Genomic DNA, 22,559 nt, shown 5'->3' on the forward strand with positions numbered 1-22,559 from the left:
AAAAAGACCGAAAACTTTGAAAAAAAACTTTCATAATTTGTTATACATTTTAAAAACAGGTAATTTTTCTCCTTCATTGATGTGCGCTGATGAGGCTGCACTGATGGGCACTGATAGGCTGCACTGATAGGCTGCACTGATAGACACTGATAAGGTGGCACTAATGGGCACTGATAGGTGGCACTGATAATCACTGATGAGGTGGCACAGAGGTGGCACTAAGGGTTGGCACTGATGGGCACTGATGGTTGGCACGGATGGATGGCACTGAAGGGCACTGATAGGTGGCACTAAAGGGCACTGACAGGTGGCATTGATAAGCAGCACTGATAGGTGGCACTGATCGATGACACTGATGATGAGGCACTGATGGGCATTGATTGGCAGCACTGGTGGGCATTGATGGGTGGCACTGGTGGGCAAAGGTAGGTGGCATTGTGGGCACTGTAGGCACTGGTAACTACTGATAGGTGGCACTGGCAGGTGGCACTGGTGGGCACTGATGAGTCAGTCACGGCTCTCTGTGATGTCCCTCTGACAGAAGCTGACAGCATAAGGGAAAAAAAAATACTGATTACCGATCTTCTGTATACATCACGGGATCAGCAGTCATTGGCTGACAGCTGATCACGTGGTAAGGGGCCGGGATCGGACCCGCAGAGACGCACAGGCAGCTCATGCGCGGGAGGACGTCCATGGATGCCCTCCTGGCAATTAAGGCCCGCGCTGTAGCTGTCTTTCGGCTATACCGTGGGCGACAAGTAGTTAATACATAGCACTTCCACATTTGTGATGTTACACAAAGTGGATAGCAACACATACACTGGATTCTGCGTGACCTGGAACAGGAAGTTGTCTTGTCTCTTTGGTGAATAGGGACAAGCTAGATGAATGAAAGCATGGACATAGGGAATTGATCAGCCATGACACCACAAACTGCAGCCACAACATGTGAGCCCATCATTACAAGGTAAGACAAACAAGCTACACAGGGAATATAACTACAATGATACCTAGTTAAAACAATAAAAACATTTGAAAGTGCACAATGCCTTTTATTTTTTTATTTTTTTGTTTTAAAAGAGTAGAGAATGGTGACAGGTTTTTATTGTTAGCTGTGTTCCATGGATTTACCACACACACACACACACACACACACACACACACACACACACACACACACACACACACACACACACACACACACACACACACACACACACACACACACACACACACACACACACACACACACACACACACACACACACACACTTTCTATTCTGATTCTCTCACAATGGATGTGAGAAAAAGTCTGATCTTTTGTTAAAAAAAGGACAAACAAAGCTATAATAAACTATAATTTAAAAAAAAACAGGCAAGCTGTGGGAGAATTTGCAGAGTCAGGCTTATTTCAGTTAGAATGGCAACAATTGATTTGGCAAAGGGGTATTTTGCAACTTTAACAGGTGTCTCTGACCATCTATTGTCACAGAAAGTTTGATTGGTTTATGTGGTGCTGGATATCCTATTGTAGGCACATGTAGACTCTGAAACTAGGTGCCCACAGAAATGTAGGCCCATAAAGGAGAAAAAAACATTGATACTGACACTATTTTAGTTCTTGAGTTAACCTTTTTTTGTAATAGAAAGGCCTTTTTAATGCTGTATTTCATTCACAAAATAGCCACTGCCTGGAGCCCATAATTATTAGCATTTTCTGTTCATGTTACAGTTCAAAAGTAGGGATGTGCGAACAGTTTGGCCCGAGCATAAGTTTGGGCCGAACTTTGGTTGTTCGGATGTTCTGTGAACACCGAACAATATGTGGTGTTCGGGGAAAATTCGAAAGCCGCCGGAACACCGTTAACGTTTATGGGACACTAACATGAAAAATCAAAAGTGCTCATTTTAAAGGCTTATTTGCAAGTTATTGTCATAAAAAGTGTTTGGGGACCCGAGTCCTGCCCCAGGGGACATGTATCAATGGAAAAAACATTTTTTTAAACGGCCGTTTTTTCGGGAGCAGTGATTTTTTTAATGCTTAAAGTGAAACAATAAAAATTAAATTTCTTTAAATATCGTGCCTGGGGGGGGGGGTGTCTATAGTATGCCTGTAAAGTGGCGCATTTTTCCTGTGTTTAGAACAGTACCACAGCAAAATTACATTTCTAAAGGAAAAATTGTCATTTAAAACTGATCGCGGCTGTAATGAATTGTCAGGTCTCGGCGATACAGATAAAACTCATTGAAAAAAAGCATATGGGATCCCCCCCCCAGTCCATTACCAGGCCCTTTGGGTCTGGTATGAATATTATCCACTTACCGACCGGCCACTGTATATATATGTCATTAGTTTGAAGGTGACTATCTCGGTAACGGCAGCAGCTGCTGCCACAACTGGGGTATGCATCTTTAGGGCCAGCGGTTCTGTTTACAATAATGGTGGTCTCTGCGGTGGATTCACCGCGAGATCACCGTTATCTGCGGCGGGAGAGGCACCACCCCACTCCCGCCGCTCTCCACGCCGCCCGCCGCTTACCGGAGCCGTCGGCAGTGGCGGAGGAGATCGGGACCTTTCACGTCTGTGGTATGGAGACAAGTGAGGGGAAGATGGCCCCCACCCATCTCCATACCATAGGAGGGCGGGAGGTCAGCTCAGCCCATACTTCTTAAAGGCATATTTTTTTGTTGGTTTTTTTTTTTTTTTTTTTTTTGCATTTAAGTCCAAATATGAGATCTGAGGACTTTTTGACCCCAGATCTCATATTTAGGAGGACCTGTCATGCTTTTTTCTATTACAAGGGATGTTTACATTCCTTGTAATAGGAGTAAAAGTGATCCTTTTTTTTTTAAAAACAGTGAAAAAATAAATAAAATAAAGTAAAATAAATAAGAAAAAAAATGTTTTTAAAGCGCCCGTCCCAACGAGCTCGCGCGCAGAAGCGAACGCATATGTGAGTAGTGCCCACATATGAAAAATGGTGGTCAAACCACACATGTGAAGTATCGCCATGACCGGTAGAGCAAGAGCAATAATTTTAGCCCTAGACCTCCTTTGTAAATCAAAACATGCAACCTGTAGAATTTTTTAAACATCGCCTATGGAGATTTTTAAGGGTAAAAGTTTGACGCCATTCCACGAGCGGACGCAATTTTGAAGCGTGACATGTTGGGTATCAATTTACTTGGCGTAACATTATATTTCACAATATAAAAAACAATTGGGCTAAATTTACTGATGTCTTATTTTTTTATTCAAAAAAGTGAATTTCTTTTAAAAAAAAGTGCGCTTATTAAACCGCTGCACAAATACGGTGCGAAAAAAAGTATTGCATTGACTGCCATTTTATTCTCTAGGGTGTTAGAAAAAAAACAATATATAATGTTTGGGGGTTCTAAGTAATTTTCTAGAAAAAAAACCTGTAAACACCTAAAATCCAAAACGAGGCTAGTCCTTAAGTGGTTAAGGGGAACCCCAAACCAAAATTAAAAAAAAAAAATGCATGTGGGTCCCCCTAAAATCCATACCAGGCCCTTCGGGTCTGATATGTAAATTAAGGGGAACCCTGCGCCACTTTAAAAAAAAAAAATGGCATGGGGTCCTCCCCAAAATCCATACTAGACCCTTCAGGGCCTTTTTTTTATTACTAGTAATGGTGGCAATCAGTGATTTTTAGCGGGACTGCGGTGGCACTTTTTGTGGACCAGTGACACCAATGCAGTGATCAGTGCTAAAAAAATGCACTGTTACTCTAATGACACTGGCAGAGAAGGGGTTTGCATCAGGGGCGATCAACGGGTTAAATGTGTTCCCTGGGAGTGATTTCGAACTATGGGGGTGTTTTGACTGGGGGAAGACAGAGATCTGTGTTCCTGCTTAGCAGAAACACAAGATGTCCACCTTCCCCTTTCACAGAACGGCCATATGCCTTGTTTACATAGGCAGACCACTATTCTGCCTCTCTTGGGAATGACTGCGGGATGCCAGCGAACATTGGGTGCTGACTGGCACCTGCTGTGTCTAATCACAGCGGTAGCGGGTCGCTGGTGGCATCCGTGCGCGCCCCAGATCTGAAACTAGAAATCACGTGCAGACACATGATTTCCCCCAGGAGGGCCATCCTGCCACAGTATATATATGCGTGGGGTGGTCTGGAAGAGGTTAACCCACTTCTTTTGCACTCCAGTCATCCTGGACCCAACACAGCTGGGACTCGACAGTGAAAGGGGAAGTAGAACACACTGGGCATTTCTCTCTGTCACTCTGCTTTCTCTTCCGATCAGCATGCTCTTTGTTGTCAGTGCATGAACTGATTGGCTTCTTGCACTGCTTTACTTACTCACACTCCAGCCCTGCCCTACAGGGATGGCTAATACCAGGTCAAACTCAAATACTTATGCTGCTTACATTTAAAAAATGCATTTAATGATGTTTAAATATCATAGACATTTGTTATGTTCTATATGTTTAACTGAAAAAAAACCAAAAAACATTGATCCTGACACAAATCCACTAATCTTTTGAATTCCTTTGTGCTAGTATCAGCCCAGTTAAATTCTGTGAACTACAAAACACCCTCCATCACAGTATGTTATGGAAATTAGAAGGAGTTCTGTAGTCCTAACACACTTTCTGTCCTAGGGTGACAACACTGGCCCTCATTAGATTCAGTACAGTGAATGGACGTAGCCAACCGGGAACAAGAAGTGTATTACTAGTGTACAGGAAAGAAAAAAGTCCAGAATACACTGCACTTCTTCAACCTTTATTGTTTCTTCTTATAAAAACATCACAGACGGTGTGGGGTACAGCTGGAAACATTTCGCAGTACAACGCTTACTCGTAACCTCTTGAGGTTGTTTAGTGTGAAGATACAACGAGGGTTGAAGAAGTGCAGCGTAGTCCAGGCTTTTTCCTTCCCTGTGAATCTGCAGATGAGCTGTGCTAGCACCTTGACCCTGGTGTTGTCAGTAGGCGGACTGTTGATTACTTACCTGGAGTGGCTTTGCCTGTGTGTGTTACTAGTTTAGCTCTCTTTGGGGTGGGGGGGGATGTCCCTCTTCAAACAGGATGTTATGCTTAACCTGTAGGTAAATAAGAGAACCAAAACCTTGGCTAAGTGGAAGAGTGGTTTTGATAATAAAGTTGGCAGTGCCTCTACCAGGACAGGGCCTCCGTGAACAGAGGGCATTTCCTCCCTGGGAATTTAATTAGTAATCAAGTCAATGTAATTGGGAGCAGATGAACTACTGTAACCATCATATAACATTAACCATAAGCATATGGATGCACACCAGTATAGAAATATTACAAGCTTTATATAAGAAAAGATTGATAACAGTACATACATTCAATGTACAAACAGGTACTATCAGCAAAGGGCCCTATAGGAGTCCTGGTGGAATTGTGCACATATACCGGGGTATATATACAGTAGTTCTTTATAGAGATACCTCCAAATGAATGTTGCAGCAAAGTCCCATTGTAGGGGACCTGAGGATGATGCGGCGTCTGTCTCTGTGTCAGAGACCTGAGGATGAGGAGACCCTCCAGCCATTACTCAACCAGTCTGAGTCTGTAACGCAGTTATCTGGCAATAATCATCTCTTCTGATCTGGTATTGGTAGCAAGGACAGGACATGTGGCTAAGACCTTCTCTCTCTCCACTTTCTCCTTTCAGGATCTTTTCCCAACAACCCCAGAGCCAGGAAGTGACATACAGAATGTAACCTTACGGTGTGACCCTAGAAGCTGACAGTAGAGGTCAGCAAATCCGTACACAAGCAAGATCAACAGGTGAAAATAAAGGAAAAAAAGCCAAAAACGAAATCTCATGGAGTCACCAACTCTTAGACCTCGAAATACATAAACATCAAAAAAATTGTACATCATAAAAAAGGTCCAAATGTGTAGTCATTGCAAAATGATTGCAAATTCCAAAAATATCTAAATATCATCCAGAGTTGAATCTTCACCCAAAACAGTGCTCAAATATATTCAAAAGGTGCTCTTCTCCTCCAATGTGCTCTAGTCGCTCACCTTACGATCTGACCCCTGTTTCACCAGTGGGTCAAACACAGCAGGTCCCCTATAGAGGTAATCAGTAGATCAGCCCGGCGTGATGCTAATACTCCCTCTGTGTCACCCTTTTCCTCTTTACTGGCTTCACCAGTCTCAAGTTTCCCTCAGGGGCATTGGGTATGTTATAGGGACAAAAAACACCAAATCTAGTTGCTCTCTGTTTTGCAATGATTTAATTCTCCGATAAAAACAGCATACAGGAAACTGACAAATATAGCACTTGAGTAGTGCGAGCTATAGACACATGAAAAAACTAGTTGACCGCGGGATGACGTCACCAACTGAGACTCCTCCCCCTATACGCATTACATTAAATGGGCGTGCCTTCTCCAGTAAGAGGCGGAGCCTGGACGTCTCACCACTGATTTTAAACACTCCCATGCCCTAATTGCTATGCAACCCTTCTCCTCCTCTGCAAAACTAATCAGTGCAGAGCCAGCAAAGCTCACCACGATCACGCGTCCACTCCGGAATGGGAAATGGCAATTGCCCACTAATAGACATGGGGACACCACATAAAGACACAACATCCTTCCGGATCATTGTTTGATTGTAAACTTAATTAATCAGCTGAAGACTAAATCGCGCAAATCTACAAAAATCATACAATATACCCAAATTTTATTAAACATACAGCAAAAATATAAAAAAAAGTAATAATTTAAAAAATATATCTATATATAAAAACCCACTAAGCTCATAATTTACACTATTACAAATTGCTAATAAAACAGTTAAAATCAATATCTACATTCAGACCCCTCTGTGAGAGAACATTGGCCTCAAATATCCATAAGGATTCCCTCTTACTGAGTTGTCTGATGTAATGGCCACCCCTCCAATGTTTCTCCACTTTTTCAATCCCCCAAAATTTAAGCGAACTAGGGTCCTTATTATGCACCAATTTAAAATGTTTAGATACACTATGGGTAATCACCCCCTTCTTAATATTGGTGATATGTTCCCCTATTTGGATTTGCAGGGTTCTTGAGGTGCGACCAATATATTGTAACCTGCATCCACATTCCAGCATATATATAATGCTGGTAGTGGTAATAATTAAATTTACAATCAAGCGATGATCCGGAAGTTTGGTGTGTCTTGATGTGGTGTCCCCATGTCTATTAGTGGGCAATTGCCATTTCCCATTCCGAAGTGGATGCGTGATCGTGGTCAGCTTTGCCGGCTCTGCACTGATTAGTATTGCAGAGGAGGAGAAGGGTTGCCTAGCAATTAGGGGATGGGAGTGTTTAAAATCAGTGGTGAGATGTCCAGTCTCCGCCCCTTACTGAAGAAGGCACGTCCCATTTGATGTAACGTGTATAGGAGGAGGAGTCTCAGTTGGTGACGTCATCCCGTGGTCATCTAGTTTTTTCATGTGTCTATAGCTTGCACTGCAAGTGCTATATTTGTGAGTATCCTGTTTTTATTGGATAATTATATCATTGCAAAACACTAGATTTGGTGTTTTTTGTCCCTATTACATACCCGATGCCCCTGGGGGAAACTCGAGACTGGTGAAGCCAGTAAGGAGGAAGAGGGTGACACGGAGGGAGTATTAGCATCACGCTGGGCCAATTTACTGATTACCCCCATAAGGGACCTGCCGTGTCTGACCCGCTAGTGAAACAGGGGTCATATCGTAAGGTGAATGGCTAGAGCACATTGGTGGAGGAGAGCACCAGCACCTTTTGGATATATTTGAGCACTGTTTTGGGTGAAGATTCAACTCTGATGCCTTCTATGAAACTTCCAATGCCAGGGGGGATCCTGCTTCTCTACTGTTGTTATGTTGTCGTATTTGCTGCTGGCATGAGTGAGTGTAAGTATGAATGCGTGAATGTATTATGTGAGGGTTTTTTCTGTTTCATATGGACTGCTAAATTGATCTATTCTACATACTATGTGATTGGTTCTGCTATGTGAATCCTACACACCTGTAATAGCAGTCCGTCCCTGTTGTTTTTCTGTTGTAAAACCAAAATAAACACCTTTAAAAAAAAAAGATTCAACTCTGGATGATATTTAGATATTTCTGGAATTTGCAATAATTTTGTAGGACTACACATTTGGACCTTTTTTTATGATGCACGAATGCTTTGATATATATGTATTTTAAAATATTTTATATTGGTAGCGCAGCACTGTGTTTGTATTATAATTTATTAATGTGAAGTGAACACGTTTTTTTCAGTGTCAACAGCAACCAGGTTGAGGAGGTTATTTCCATTTTTATTTTCATGTTTATTTGTATTGCACTTTGTATTTATGCACATTATTGCATTTGTGCACATTTGATTACTTACATTATCCAATAGGTTTTTTATCACAGTATTTTTATCACATCACCATTTACTAGTGTATTGCGCTGATAGATTTTTGGATTAAATATCTGAGACCTGGTAAGCTTCAACATATTACATTTTTCTTCTTGGGTATAGGTGACACTCAGGCAAAGGCTTTGGTAAGAGAGCCACGACATCAATAGCTACAGGGATTATGTCAGGGATCTCGTGCTACAGGGACTCATTTACATGCAGTAGGTGCATGTAGAAATCTAACAAGACGAGCAAGGACTAGAATGCACACATGGAGTGCACATAGGTGTGCGCTTTCACAGATTGTGGCACCCAGCAGCCAATTTATACTGAGAGTGTGCCTGGCCTCAGTGCTGGATTGTATTCAGCCCTGGTTCCTGTGTTCCTGGTTCTTGAAGGTCTGATAACTTTGTCCCTGACCCAGCTACATCTGACTCTCTTGGATCACTCCTGCTAGTTATGTGTGCTGCTCGCTTTTGTTACCAACCTCGGCTTGGATTTCTGACATCTCCGCCTCCTGACTTGGTATCTTTCTGCTAGCACATTACCGACTTCTACCGGTTTCTGACCTTGAACTTGATCCTAAACCTGCACCTGTCTGCCTGGCTTCTGCTGAACAAGGCTTGTGACCAGACTCCATACTACCACTGGAAGGACTCCTGTGTTTGCAAGCTTCAGCTCACTACAAAAGCTTCCTGGCACCTGCACCCTTCCACTGGCCTAGCAGTCCCTGTCTCCACTACCAGGGGTGATTGGACATGAACTGTGCAAGAGGCCACCCTCATCATCTCAGGCTCCACAATCAGGTACATGACAGATTATTTGAAAATTATATATATAAATTTATATTATATTATATAAAACCACCTTTGCAACATTCCCTAATGGCTGCTGGAAATAGTCATGACAATAGAAATCTATGGGGCTGCCATTTGCAGTGACTAATTTTATCCATACAATAGCAGTAAAGTAAGAAGTGCAAGGAATTGAAGCTCTCTGCTAATGCTACCCCTACAATTTTAAGTGATCTGTATCTTGAAAAGGATAGTCCAGAGGTATAATTAACAAATACTATATTGGTTATTCCAGCTTCTCACCCGCTATTCCTGTAGCTTTAAAATTAGTAGGGCGTGTGTTTAGGTGTTAGACTTTTTTTATAGTATATAATCTCTAACAATTTCCTTCTTTTATAGTGGTATGTTTAATAATCAATTGAAAGTGTTTTGTTATATAGTATCTGTTTGATCAGTGCAAAAGAAAAAAATGTTCATTCTGCCAGAAATTCTGTGAGCTGTGCTCTTCTGGCTATTATCAGACAGCATTGTTTCCAGCTTTTTGTTACTTACAGAACACTTCCCCCTATGTTATAGAGCAGAGGAAAGGGGGAGATGATCTCTAGTCCTACAACACTTTCAGTCCTGGAATCACAATTAGGAATGTGTTGGATGGATCACCAGGTGAAAATAAAGGAAATAACCTTGAAAAAAGAAAACTAATGCAGCATATCATCTAAGGGTTGATAACTGCAATATATATATTTTTTTTGTTCTTGAGATAACATTAGCTTTAACAAGAGTTAATTTTCAAAGTTAGATTAGGTATTAGCGGGTAATATTTACAAACCCAACTAATGCTAGGACTGTTAAAATAATTTTAAAATAAAGCAAAATGGTAGGTTGGTGGTGTCTTACTAAGAATGAGGTTCACAGAATGAGGTTCTGTATCACAGACTTCCTCTAGCTCCTCCAGTCCTGTCAAGGCCAAGCAGAAGCCACATCCGCTCCAATTTTCTGCCACAGAGGTGAGTGATGCATCCATCTGTCTAGAGGACACCAGGGAGCTGCATGACTCCATTAAGGAGTTTCCTATTAGCGACCAACCAGTCTGACACAACTTTAAAGGACATGTTAGTCTCCTTAAGAACCACTATACATTCAGATATCATGACTCAACAATTCAGAGCAGAGCAGATATTACAGCGGTGAGCAACAGGGTCACTCATATTGAAGAAAAGACAGGAGACTTCGCCTCAACTTTTTATGATCTCATAGATGCCCATAATGAGCAAGAGCATGAAATTACCTGGATGAAATCCAAAATTACTTACCTAGAGGACCACTCCAGGCACGATAATGTAAAAATAAGGGGAGTCGGTCAAGCAGTCATAGCTGAAAGCTTACTTTATTGATATGATGAAAGCGGCCTTACCGGATGCACCTCTAGAAGAACTGGCGACCGCATCCACAGATTGCCAAAACCAAAACATATCCCCACCCACCTGCCCAGGGACACCATTGCTTGTATCCACTTCTTGCACACCAAAGAAAACCTTATAGCGGCCTTTAGAAAGGTGGACCAACTACCAAAACACCTTCAGGCATTCTCCATATTTGTGGACTTATCTGCTCACACTATGCAACAACAGAGACAGCTGGCCACAATCACTAAACCTCTTCGCAATTATCGCATCTCATACCAATTGTGATACCCAGCAAAGCTCCTTATTACCAAAGATGACCATACTTACACGGTCATATCACTAGCTGAGAGAATTCGCCTACTTGGTGAATGGAACATCCTGGACCACACCACCCTAGCTCTGAATGGAGTTTACCAAGATGAAGCTGATCAACTTGATCCCCTCAATGACTGACTTTCTGTGTAAACATCTCCAAGGCATATCGACAATAAGATTTGTGGCTATGATCCGCTCAGATTCCCAGTTGGAATCGCAACCTTTTTCCCCTTCCTATTGGAAATACTATTTGTGGTTATCTGTTCTCTTTGGAATCCAATATTTCCTTGGCTTGATTTAGAATCTCAATACCAATTGGTATTGCAACCTCACAAACTGTTATAGGATCCTACAACTAAGATAAAGCTATTCATACTTCATCTTTTTTAAGCAAGGGAATATATTATCATACTGCCAACTTCTTCACATACCTTTTTCCGTCACCAATGGTCAGCTCTTCCAGCATCGGGATGCAGTATAAAATTTACTCCCTAAACATGAAAGGCATAAACAGCCCTGCTAAAAGGCAAATGGCATGGAAAGAAACTCAGAGACTGGACTGCGACATATTCTGCCTACAGGAAACCCATTTCGCTGCTCAAAAGATGTCCGCATTTTGTTCACATATTTACTTATAAGGCAGTTGCCAACAGAGTGAGTAGAAGCGCCTGTTCATTGTTTTAGGTCAAAAGAGGAGGTTAAGCTCAGCAGCTTAGAAGTAATGGAAGTGTTAAAATTAACAGGGATGTTGAAGTCACCAAGAATGATTGTTGGAATTTCAGAAGATTGAAAGTAGGGTAGCCAGGCAGAGTAGTCATCAAGGAAGTTTGATACTGGTCCAGGGGGCCAATAGATCACAGCAATTCTCAATGAAACTGGAGAAAATAGAGTGAGCTTCAAATGAGGAGAGGGACAGAGAGGGGGGGGTGGATGAAGAACCTGAAAAGTGCTTTGAGGGGATAGGAGGATTCCAACACCACCTCCTTTCCGTCCACTAGGCCTGGGAGAGTGAATCCACAGGAGGCCACCATAGGAGAGAGAAGCAGGAGAAGGAAGGTCAGATTCTTGAATCCAAGTCTCCGTAATTACAGGTAGGTTAGGGAGTTTGTGATAAATAGGTCATGGACGGTGGTGAGTTTGTTACAAACAGAGCGGGCATTCCAAAGGGCACAGGAGAAGGGGAGGCTGGTTCTAGGCTGAAGAGGAATAGATCCCTGTAATCCCTGTAATCTCACATTCATCTGCCTTGAGAGTAGTTGTATGGTTCATGGATGGCCAAAGCACCAGTGACAAACTAGATGACAGCTATGTAATGACATTGAATACAGGAAGAAGTCCTTAAATATTAAAAATTTTTCCTGTGTACCCAGCAATTGACACTGTCAGCTGCTTTTCATATTTTCCGGGCTCTTCTTGGCTCCTTTGCTTGGCTCCTGTCTACAGGGCTCAATAGCTCAACACACAAGTGAATGAGTCAGAGCAAGGTCCATATCATATAAGGTTTCAACTAGCAGTGTTCCTGAAAGGAGATCACTAATTGCTTAGTTATCTATTTTGGAAAACCACCAGAGAGAGCTGGAAATCACAAGTTATGGGTGTATCCTAAATATGTTGTCTTCTTACATAAAGACAAAAAAAATTTATTTTTTTATTATTATTGTTATTATTATTATCATACAGGTTTTATATAGCGCCAACAGTTTGCGCAGCGATGTACAACATGAGGGCAGACATTACAGTTACATTACAATTTGGTACAAGAGGAATCAGAGGGCCCTGCTTGTTAGAGCTTACAGTCTAAAAAGGAAGGGTCAATTGATACAAAAGGTAATAGCTGTGGGGGGATGAGCTGATGGAGGAAGTAAAACAGTGTTAGTTAGAAGCAGGATAGGCTTCTTTGAAGAGAAGGGTTTTCAGGGATTGCCTAAAGATGGATAGATTAGGGGACAGTTGGACAGATTGGGGTAGGGAGTTCCAAAGGATGGGAGAAGCTCTGGAGAAATCCTGGAGGTGAGCATGGGAGGAGGTGACAAGGGAACGAGAGAACAGGAGGTCTTGGGATGACCGAAGAGAGCGGCTTGGTTGGTATTTTGGGACTAGGTTAATGATGTACCTGGGGGCAGAGTTATGGATGGCTTTGTAAATTAGTGTTAGTACTTTGAATTTTATTCGTTGGGTGAGTGGAGGCCAGTGGAGGGATTGGCAGAGAGGGGTGGAGGACACTGAATGGTTGGTAAGGTGGATGAGTGTTGCAGCGGCATTCATTATGGACTGGGGGATATTCTATGTAAAGGTAATCCAATGAGTAGGGAGTTGCAGTAGTCGAGGCGAGAGATAACCAGGGAGTGAATTAGAAGCTTGGTGGTGTCATTAGTTAAAAAGGTGCATATTCTGGAAATGTTGCAGAGGCTAAGGCGGCATGATTTGGACAGGGATTGTATGTGGCCTGAAAGGACAGTTTAGAGTCTAAGGTTACCCCTAACACCCTGGCATGTGGGGACGGACTGATAGATATGTCATTGATCTTGACAGAGAAGTTAAGGGAGTGGGCACGTGGGGGAGCAAATATTAAGAGCTCAGTTTTAGATAGATTCAGTTTGAGGAAGTGGTTTGACATCCAGGCTGATATGTCTGTTAGTAGATCAGTGATGCGTGAGGAGATTAATGGGGTGAGCTGAGGGGCAGAGAGATAGATTTGGGTGTCATCAGCATATAAATGGTAGTGAAAGCCATGGGAGGGGATCAGTTGACCCAGGGAGAACGTGTAGATAGAGAATAGTAGAAGTGCAAGGACAGAACCTTGGGGGACCCCAACGGTAAAAGGAGTTGGAGAAGAGGAAGTGGAGTTGTAAGTGATACTGAAGGTGCAATGATTCGAACCAACGGAGAGTGCAACCATGGAGACTAAGCAAATTGAGTTTTTTTTTGAGGAGGAGGTGGTCAACTGTATCAAAGGCAACAGAAAGGTCCAAGAGTAAGAGTATGGAATAATGAGCGTTGGTTTTGGCTCTTAGTAAGTTGTTTGTGAGTTTTAGGAGGGCAGTTTCCGTGGAGTGCTGTGGGCGAAATCCAGACTGAAGGGGATCAAGAAGGTTATTCTCAATGAGGTGGTCGCTCAGTCAGTTGTAGACTAAACGTTCAAGGAGTTTGGAGGCAAAAGGCAGTAAAGAGATGGGTCTTGTTGTTAAGATTGGTGGGGTCTGAGGCCCTATCCCCCCTTCAGTCCATAATGAATGCCGCTTCAAGACTCATCCACCTTACCAACCATTCAGTGTCCTCCACCCCTCTCTGCCAATCCCTCCACTGGCTTCCACTCACCCAACGAATAAAATTCAAAGTATTAACAATAATTTACAAAGCCATCCATAACTCTGCCCCCAACTACATCACTAACCTAGTCCCAAAATACCAACCAAGCCGCTCTCTTTGGTCATCCCAAGACCTCCTGCTCTCTAGCTCCCTTGTCACCTCCTCCCATGCTCGCCTCCAGGATCTCTCCAGAGCTTCTCCCATGCTTTGGAACTCCCTACCCCAATCTGTCTGACTATCCCCTAATCTATCCATTTTTAGGCGATCCCTAAAAACCCCTCTCTTCAAAGAAGCCTATCCTGCTTCTAACTAACACTGTTTTACTTCCTCCATCAGCTCATCCCCCCCACAGCTATTACCTTTTGTATCAATTGACCCTTCCTTTTTTTAGATTGTAAGCTCTAACGAGCAGGGCCCTCTGATTCCTCTTGTACCAAATTGTAATGTAACTGTAATGTCTGCCCTCATGTTGTAAAGCACTGCGCAAACTGTTGGCACTATATAAAACCTGTATAATAATAAAAATAATAACACCCCGCCTAAAAAAATAGACGTTTTAATCAACATTATAGAAACGATAGCTTTTAAATTGATTGCACTTGAAACTTGACACACAAGGACGGTATGTGGTGTGGATATGCCAGATTAATAACACTACATATTCTATCATTAATGTCTACCTCCCCAACATCAAGCTAATTTCTTCACTGAAGAAAAATTGGAAGAAGATCCAACCAAAATGCCAATGTCACATTATTCTTTGTGGTGACTACAATGCAGTACTCAACCGGCAAATGGACACTACCAACCCCTCCCCACACAGTTTTTACAGAGCAACGTTGTCACATTTCCTCGAAGTTTCCGATCTATTCGATGTGTGGCGCTGCCATCATGTAACAGAAAAGGACCATACGTTCTTCTCTCATGCACCTAATACCTGTTCTCGTATAAATCTATTTCTAACTGATAAGTTCCTACTTCAAAATGTACTTAAATCTAGACATTGGTAATATTACATGGTCAGACCATGCCCCTGTGAGTATTACGGTGGAAAGGGAGGATCTGGGGACGAGAGCAAACCGTTGGTGCAATGACGTTCTGATGATGTCCCAACCAGAACACAAAAGTATTATACAAAATTCTCTAAAATAATTTTTTGAATTGAATGCTCCGTCCACTGCGTCCCCTTTCACGCTATGGAACTCGCACAAGGCCTTATTATTAGAGAGGTTATCATGAAACTGAGCACAGTGCAGAGAAAGCAAAAGACTCAGCAATTAGAGCAATCACACAGAGGCCCACTCTCCATTTACTGTACTAACTCAATCGGGCGAGACTCGATTGCTATTACTAACCCAACCCCTTAACTAAACTAAATGCATGAAAGCTAATTTTTATGTAGCAAGGTCCCAGGCCACAGAGGCATAATGGGGACCTCAAGGGTTAGGGAGAGCTGACATCCTTCCTTGTAGAGTGGGTTACCAGGCATGGTGGGTGTGATGCAAGATGAAATGATGGGCACCAGTCACTTTTTGAATGCGAACAAGAGATTTATTGTCTCTTAACAGAACTGTGGGAGAGAGGGTTAGGGCCAGGACACTTTTGAGTAGATGCAATGGTAATTGGCAGACTTCTTTAGGTAGACAGCTATACAGTGGAAGGTCTCCACTTCTGTATAGGTAGGACCGCTGTCTCCTATGGAAACTAATCTTGCAACAGTCACTAACAGTAGTTGTACATAACTCTTTGTAACACAGAACAGTCCTTTTCTTATCTCACAGTGTCATACTGTAGGTCTTCATTTACTGAACTCCCAGTCTCTCACTAGACTTCCAGATCTCAGTTGTCACTGGATCCCCTGAGCTCTTTCACAGCTATCCCGCTGTATACTCATCAAGCGTCACCCCTGCTATCCTCCTGGGTCCCTAGTTTGGCACTTGCTGATGCTTTCCCACTTCTTCACTGTCCCCGGCTGGTGAGAAGACTGCTCTGGTACAGGCTTCAGCTTACTCACAGTAGTCTCTGGTAACAAGGTGAATGGTCCCTTGGTGGCAACAGCTTCCCTTCTACCTTCGACCACACTGGTTACCCATTCGGCTGAACCTTCACAACTCGGTTGGACTCCAATCTTGCAGTCCCAACCCTGCCCTGCTTCTCCTGCTCCTAGATAGGCCTCAGGCAGCCTAGCAACCAGGTGTCCCCGGGATAGGCCTCAGGCTTTTATGGTGACATAACACACGTCCACCCAGACAGCCGTCCAGGTGGCACAGAACCCCAATCACCTGACTCCACTTAAATAAATAGGCTCTCCCAGCAGGCCAAGGGATGTAAAGAAACCCTTGCCTATTGGCTGATCCATTCATGATCTGTCCTTGCTTGCTATGCCCTTATCTATCTAATGTCACCAGCTACAATGCCACCTAGTGACAGAAGAGAGAAGTACAGAAATTCCAGAATTAGGGGGAAATAAATGAATCTCCTAACAATTAGCCAGGACAATTACTACCTGGCAAACTAAATTTGTTAGCAACCCTGCCTAAACACCAGGGTGCTACATCTATTTCCATGGAAATAAGGCCAGGAAATTATTAGCCCAACAACTGAAAGACAAATTCTCAAAACAGAAACTAGCTCACCTTTTCCACCCTAAATTAGGAGAGAAACGATTGAACCCCCAAGATATGGCAGACGCCTTTAGTGTCTACTACAACTCCCTATATAACCTAAGTTCAAGACCCTGGCACTCCACAGCCCACCCCTGAACTGATAGATGTTTTCTGAACTCCACTTCTTTGCCCAGGCTATCGCCTGAAGATCTGTCATCGCTAAACCAACCTTTTACACAGCAAGAAATGATGACAGCAATCCAATACCTTCCGCATAACAAATCCCCAGGGTCAGACGGATTTATTTTAGAATATTACCAATTTTTTCAGCCCATACTTAGAAACGGTGTTCAATGCTGCTGTAGCTGTAGCTTCCTTCTCCCCTGAAATGTTAACGGCTAATATCATTACCTTGCCAAAACTGGGGAAAGATCCATCACACGTACAAAACTTTAGGCCCATTTCCTTGCTAAATGTGGATTTAAACTGTATGCTAAGCTTACTGCCAACAGATTACTTTGTCTCCTCCCTGGATTACTAAAATCAGACCAGGTGTGTTTCGTGCCAGTGCGCCAAGCTCCTGACGCAACAAGGAGGATGATAAATCTTATGTAGAAAACAATAGGAGGCCTTCTTTACTTCTTACCCTGGACACTGAGAAAGCCTTTGATAGGGTCCATTGGGGCTATCTATCTCAAGTTTTAGAGAAATTTTGCATTCAAGGGGAGATTTTTGTTGCAATCTCTGCACTTTACACAGTACCCCAGCTTATGTTTATTCGGATGGCCTATTCTCTAAAAACTAAGACTAAAGATAACAAACTGGACAAGGCTGCCCCCTACCTCATTTCTGCAATTGCAATGGAACCACTAGCAGAGAAATTAAGATCCACTTCCCAAATCAAGGGAGTAGCCATTAAAGGTGAACACCATGTTATCACCCTTTTCTCAGATTACATTATCATAACCCTAACAGACTCAATAAAATCCCTCCCCATTGTTCACCAAATTCTTAATGCATTTAATCTAGTCTCAGGTGAATGAGACCAAATCCAACATTTTAGGGTTACACATTGACGACAGAACTAAGCACACCCTGCAGTCACAATTTCCATACCCATGGGTAACTAATTCTCTCCCATACCTGGGATTCTCCATAACATTGCCAACTTCTCACTTGTATAAATACAATTATGTTCCCTCAACTGCTAACACAAAAAGAGAATATAACAAATTGAGCACACATTACCTATCCTGGACTGGCAGATTAACTGCATTCAAAATGTCAATTCTCCTTGAAGATTTTGTATATCTTTAGAATACTTCAAATTCCAGTGCCAATATTCTTTTTTAAAACTATACATAAACTACTATCCACCTTTCTCTGGGCAAATGGCAAAACCAGATGTGCACACAACAGCCTCAGGAAACACAGAAAAGTAGGGGGATTTGGTGTTCCCAACTTAAACGACTATTATATATCAACGTTACTAGACCAATCCAGATTCTGGTTACACCAACCCTCTACTAAACTATGGTGCACCCTAGAACAGGAAACGATCATGATGGGCAAATTTAGCTCACTCTTAATCGCAAATGCGCTCTCTCATAACCTCAAAATAGGCCTGAACCACTCCAATATTTCAGCAACTGTTGCTGCTTGGAAATACTTCCTACAATTTGGCATTACTTCTGATGGTCCCACCAAAGTCCCATTAACCCTTGGCAATCTTTACATTTCTCATTCCCAATATTACCCTTAAGATATGGGATAACTGTGGGATTATTCATGTATCAGATATACTTGAAAACAAACCTGTTCCCTTTGTCACATTAGTCTCCCAGTGCGCCCTCCCAGAGGGGGAGTTCCTATCATTCACCCGGTTAACATCTTTCATGCTGCAATCTCCCACCTCAGACCTAGAGCTACCTCCCAAGATTTGGCAGTTCTGGTCTTTACCGACCCCTCAACACAAAGGCATCTCCATTCTTTATAATTACCTACATGAAAATCAAGCATTCACAGCACCTAAACCACTAATAAAATGGTCTGCAGGACTTGAACAGCCCATCACTGACCAGCAATGGCAGAAAGCCATCATGACTAATCTTACTGCTTCAAGTGCTAAACCTATTGGGAAATGGTACAAAAGCTTAAACTCCGCTGATATTACACTCCCTAAGCGCGGGCTGAGTGTAAGCTCCATAGCTTTAATTTATGTTGGAGAGGTTGCGGTCAAGTTTGGATCCTACCCCATGTTATGGTTTTGTCCACAAATTCGTAGCTATTGGAATTACATTTTCCGCTTGATTGCAAAACTGGCAGGGTTATTTGTTAAAGTCAACATCGAACAGGCCATACTGAGTGTTTGAATGGATCACTTTCCACCAAACCTTCGCCCTACAGTCATGCAGATCCTTTTTTTCAGCACGTTTGGTCTTAATGCGAAAATGGAAGTTCAACATAGCACTCAATGCCAGTGAAGTAATCACTCACGTATCTGACACAATTAATGACTTACAAACATGTCTGCCTCTCTAAGTTCTATAAACAATGGTCTGCCTGGCTTACTCTTAAAAATAAGTCCTCTGACCGAGCGGACACCACTATCAAATGAAACATCTTTACTTTAAGGTTATTGTTGATATTAAGATTCAATGGTCAAATACACCTCTCCCCTATTTAGGGCTTTTGATCTGGCTAATTCCATTTCGTCCATTTTCCTTAATTTCGTTTTCATTTCCTCTTTATTTCTTAAAAAATGTATAAAGACGGAAATAGTAGTACTTCTAGGTGATGTGCTTAGTAATCTGAGAAGTTGATTGCTCTATGATTAATTTTCTGATCATTGACAATGCAATATGTGTTGCCTTACGTATGATAGACCAGATCTCTACCCTTGTAAGTTTTGACATCCATGTTTTGATGTTCATCGTTCTACTGTTTGGTATAATTTTTTTTCAAAACTCAATAAATACATATTTAAAATAAAAGATAAAACTATATTGAGGTAATAAATATAGCTCTGTATGTGAATGAGGTCTTAGGGTTCATGCACATGGGTGCTGTGGCCTGTACAGTGTGAACAAGTTTTTTTTTTTATATGGCTGGAGCTTGGTGCAGAGAGCCTGTGTTATGCTATGGGGACATAGCAACTGTAGGAACAGTTGTGTGGATGCACATGTGTGGCACAAAACACAGACAGTGTGCACTCACCTGTACCTGCACACCTGTAAAATTAGGACCTTTGTCCTAACAGCAGGCTCCAACCGCATAAATTCTCCATTCATATTGTATGCGCAAGAGAACCCGTGTGATTAAGCCCTTAATCTTTCTTATTATTAGTTTTTACATTTTTAATAAAAAAAAAAAAAATTATTATGTGTTCCTTTTTTAAATTTTTTTTCACAATGCTTTTTTTGTGTGTGTGTGTGTGTGTGTGTGTGGGGGGGGGGGGGGGGGGGGCAGTGGATGGAGTCAGAAGGGCAGTGGACAGTATCAGTAGAACAGTGAATGGTGTCAGTAGTTTTTTATTTTTGTTTTATTTTTTACAATTTGTTTAACTTTTTATTATTTTTTTTTACATTTTTAACAGCTCTGTTTGGTAAAATATCAGAGGTCTAAGCTGACCCCTAAAATATTAGAGGTCTAAACAAACTCCACGTTTTGGCACAGTACACCTGTGGAGCGGTGTGGAAAACTGCAGTATAGAAAACCATAATTTTCTGTGTGCCCTTGTAGAGAGCTGCATTTTTATATGCAGAAAAACACAGCTCTCTGCTATAGTGTAAACGGGTCCTTATAATACTCTGTGCACCCTTTAAAGCCCCACTCTGTGAAAAACCTCACACCTCCCTCCCACGCCCCTCTTTTTGATTGCTGTAAAGAAAAAAAATCCTAGCTAAAAGTCCTTTTTACTTACCATAAATTTGCGGTCACATGACACTGCAGCCCTGAGCCCTCTATTCTTGATTTCCTGGAAGGATCCTTCTTCAGGTGTCCACATCAGTACCTGCATGACATGGACACTTCCTATTGGATGTCAAGTGATGGGGTCCTCTCAGAAATCCAAAGAGAATGAAGTCATCATAAGAGACCAGAGATCTCAAGGGGGCACCTGCTTTCACAAGTTTTTTTTTATCTTTTTATTTTTTTTCTTAATAAACAAAACAAGACAAAATAAAACATCATACACAATGGATCAAAATAATGAAGCAGCTTCAAAATCCGATCACATTACATAATATACACTGAGCAAAATGATAAATTCAACACTTTTGTGTTTGCCCCTATTTATCATGAGCTGAACTTAAAGATTTAAGACTTTTTGTACACAAAAGGCCTATTTCTCTCAAATATTGTTCACAAATCTGTCTAAATCTGTGTTAGCGAGCACTTCTCCTTTGCTGAGATAATCCATCCACCTTTACACAGGTGTTGCATAGCAAGATGCTGATTAAACAGCATGATTATTGCACAAGTGTGCCTTAGGCTGGCCACAATGAAAAAACACTCTAATATGTGCAGTTTTACTGTATTGGGGTGTCCAAAAACCAGTCAGTATCTGGTGTGACCACCATTTGTCTCATGCAGTGCAGCACATCTCCTTCTCATAGATTTGATCAGGTTGTGAAGAAATTATCTGCTCTGGTGAGTCTCATGTGTTCTCCTTCTCTACCTTTTTGTGCTGTAGGTTGGTTCTCCTCTGGACTCCCAGTTGACCAGCCTCAGCCTGTTGCACCACTGCTACCAACACCTTGCCTACCTACCTTGCCTGCTAGCCTCATCAAACACAAGTTCCGCTGTCTGCCTACAAGCACCGCTTGCTGCAACTCCTCCTGAGTCCTGAAGCATTCCCCGTGGCTTCATTTAATGGTAAGCAAATACACAATTTGCTTACGGTGTGCTTTGTCAAGAAACTATCTGTTCTAGTGAGTCTCATGTTTGGTGTTCTCCTTCTCCCTCTTTGTGCTAGTAGGTTGGTTCTCCCAGGACTTCCAGTCACGGCACTTTGACCAGCCTCAGCCAGTTCTACCACTGCCACCAATGCCTTGCCTTGTCTGCTGCCCTAAGCCCTTCTTGGATCAAGTGAACTGCACCAAACACAAGGTCCGCTGTGTGTCTACACTACAAGCACAAGTATCGCCTTCTTGACCAGCCTGCTGCAACTCTTGTCCTGAAGCATTCCCTTTGGCTTCATACAGCTATATCATACAGTAAGCAAATAAACAATCTGTAACTGCCTCCGTCTGAATTCCTTTTATTGGAGCATTGTCCTCTAGTAAGTGTGTCATTTTTGGAAGCCAGTGTTTTGTGAATGTCTACTTTGTTTATGTGTTGGAAATGGGAACTTGGGTGGGGAGGGAACTGAGAGTCTGACTGAGGTCAAAGCAATCTGATACATTTTTTTGTTTCTTCCCCAGAAAAGTCTACAGCAGGGGTAGGCAACCTGGGGCCCTCCAGCTGTTGCAGAACTACAAGTCCCATCATGCCTCTGGGAGTAATTGTAACTGTCAGCCTTGCAATGCCTCAATGGAAATGTAGTTCCACAACAGCTGGAGGGCCCCGGGTAGCCTACCCCTGGTCTACAGTGTCTTGAGAAACAAGCTGTATGGCTCTACAGCAGTTGTTCTCAACTCCAGTTCTCGGGACCCACCAACAGGCCAGATTTTGGGTCCTGAGGACTGGAGTTGAGAACCACTGCTCTACAGACACCACCACCAGAT

General features: G+C 42.4%; 1 long non-coding RNA gene across 2 annotated transcripts in view; it reads left to right on the forward strand.

Moving 5' to 3' along the window:
- Window positions 1–22,066, forward strand: part of LOC141102439 (uncharacterized) — a 34,013-nt gene extending 11,947 nt beyond the window's left edge. The window contains exons 2-4 of one of the 2 annotated variants that reach the window (XR_012235109.1): window positions 5,685–5,800; window positions 21,527–21,708; window positions 21,809–22,066. This is a non-coding gene — a long non-coding RNA (uncharacterized lncRNA). The remainder of the gene's footprint in view (window positions 1–5,684; window positions 5,801–21,526; window positions 21,709–21,808) is intronic. The other variant, XR_012235110.1, reaches the window with a different exon arrangement.
- Window positions 22,067–22,559: the final 493 nt, after the last annotated feature.

Source organism: Aquarana catesbeiana, linkage group LG07 (genome assembly GCF_042186555.1).
Source record: "Aquarana catesbeiana isolate 2022-GZ linkage group LG07, ASM4218655v1, whole genome shotgun sequence".
In the NCBI taxonomy this organism is placed as follows: Eukaryota; Metazoa; Chordata; class Amphibia; order Anura; family Ranidae; genus Aquarana; species Aquarana catesbeiana.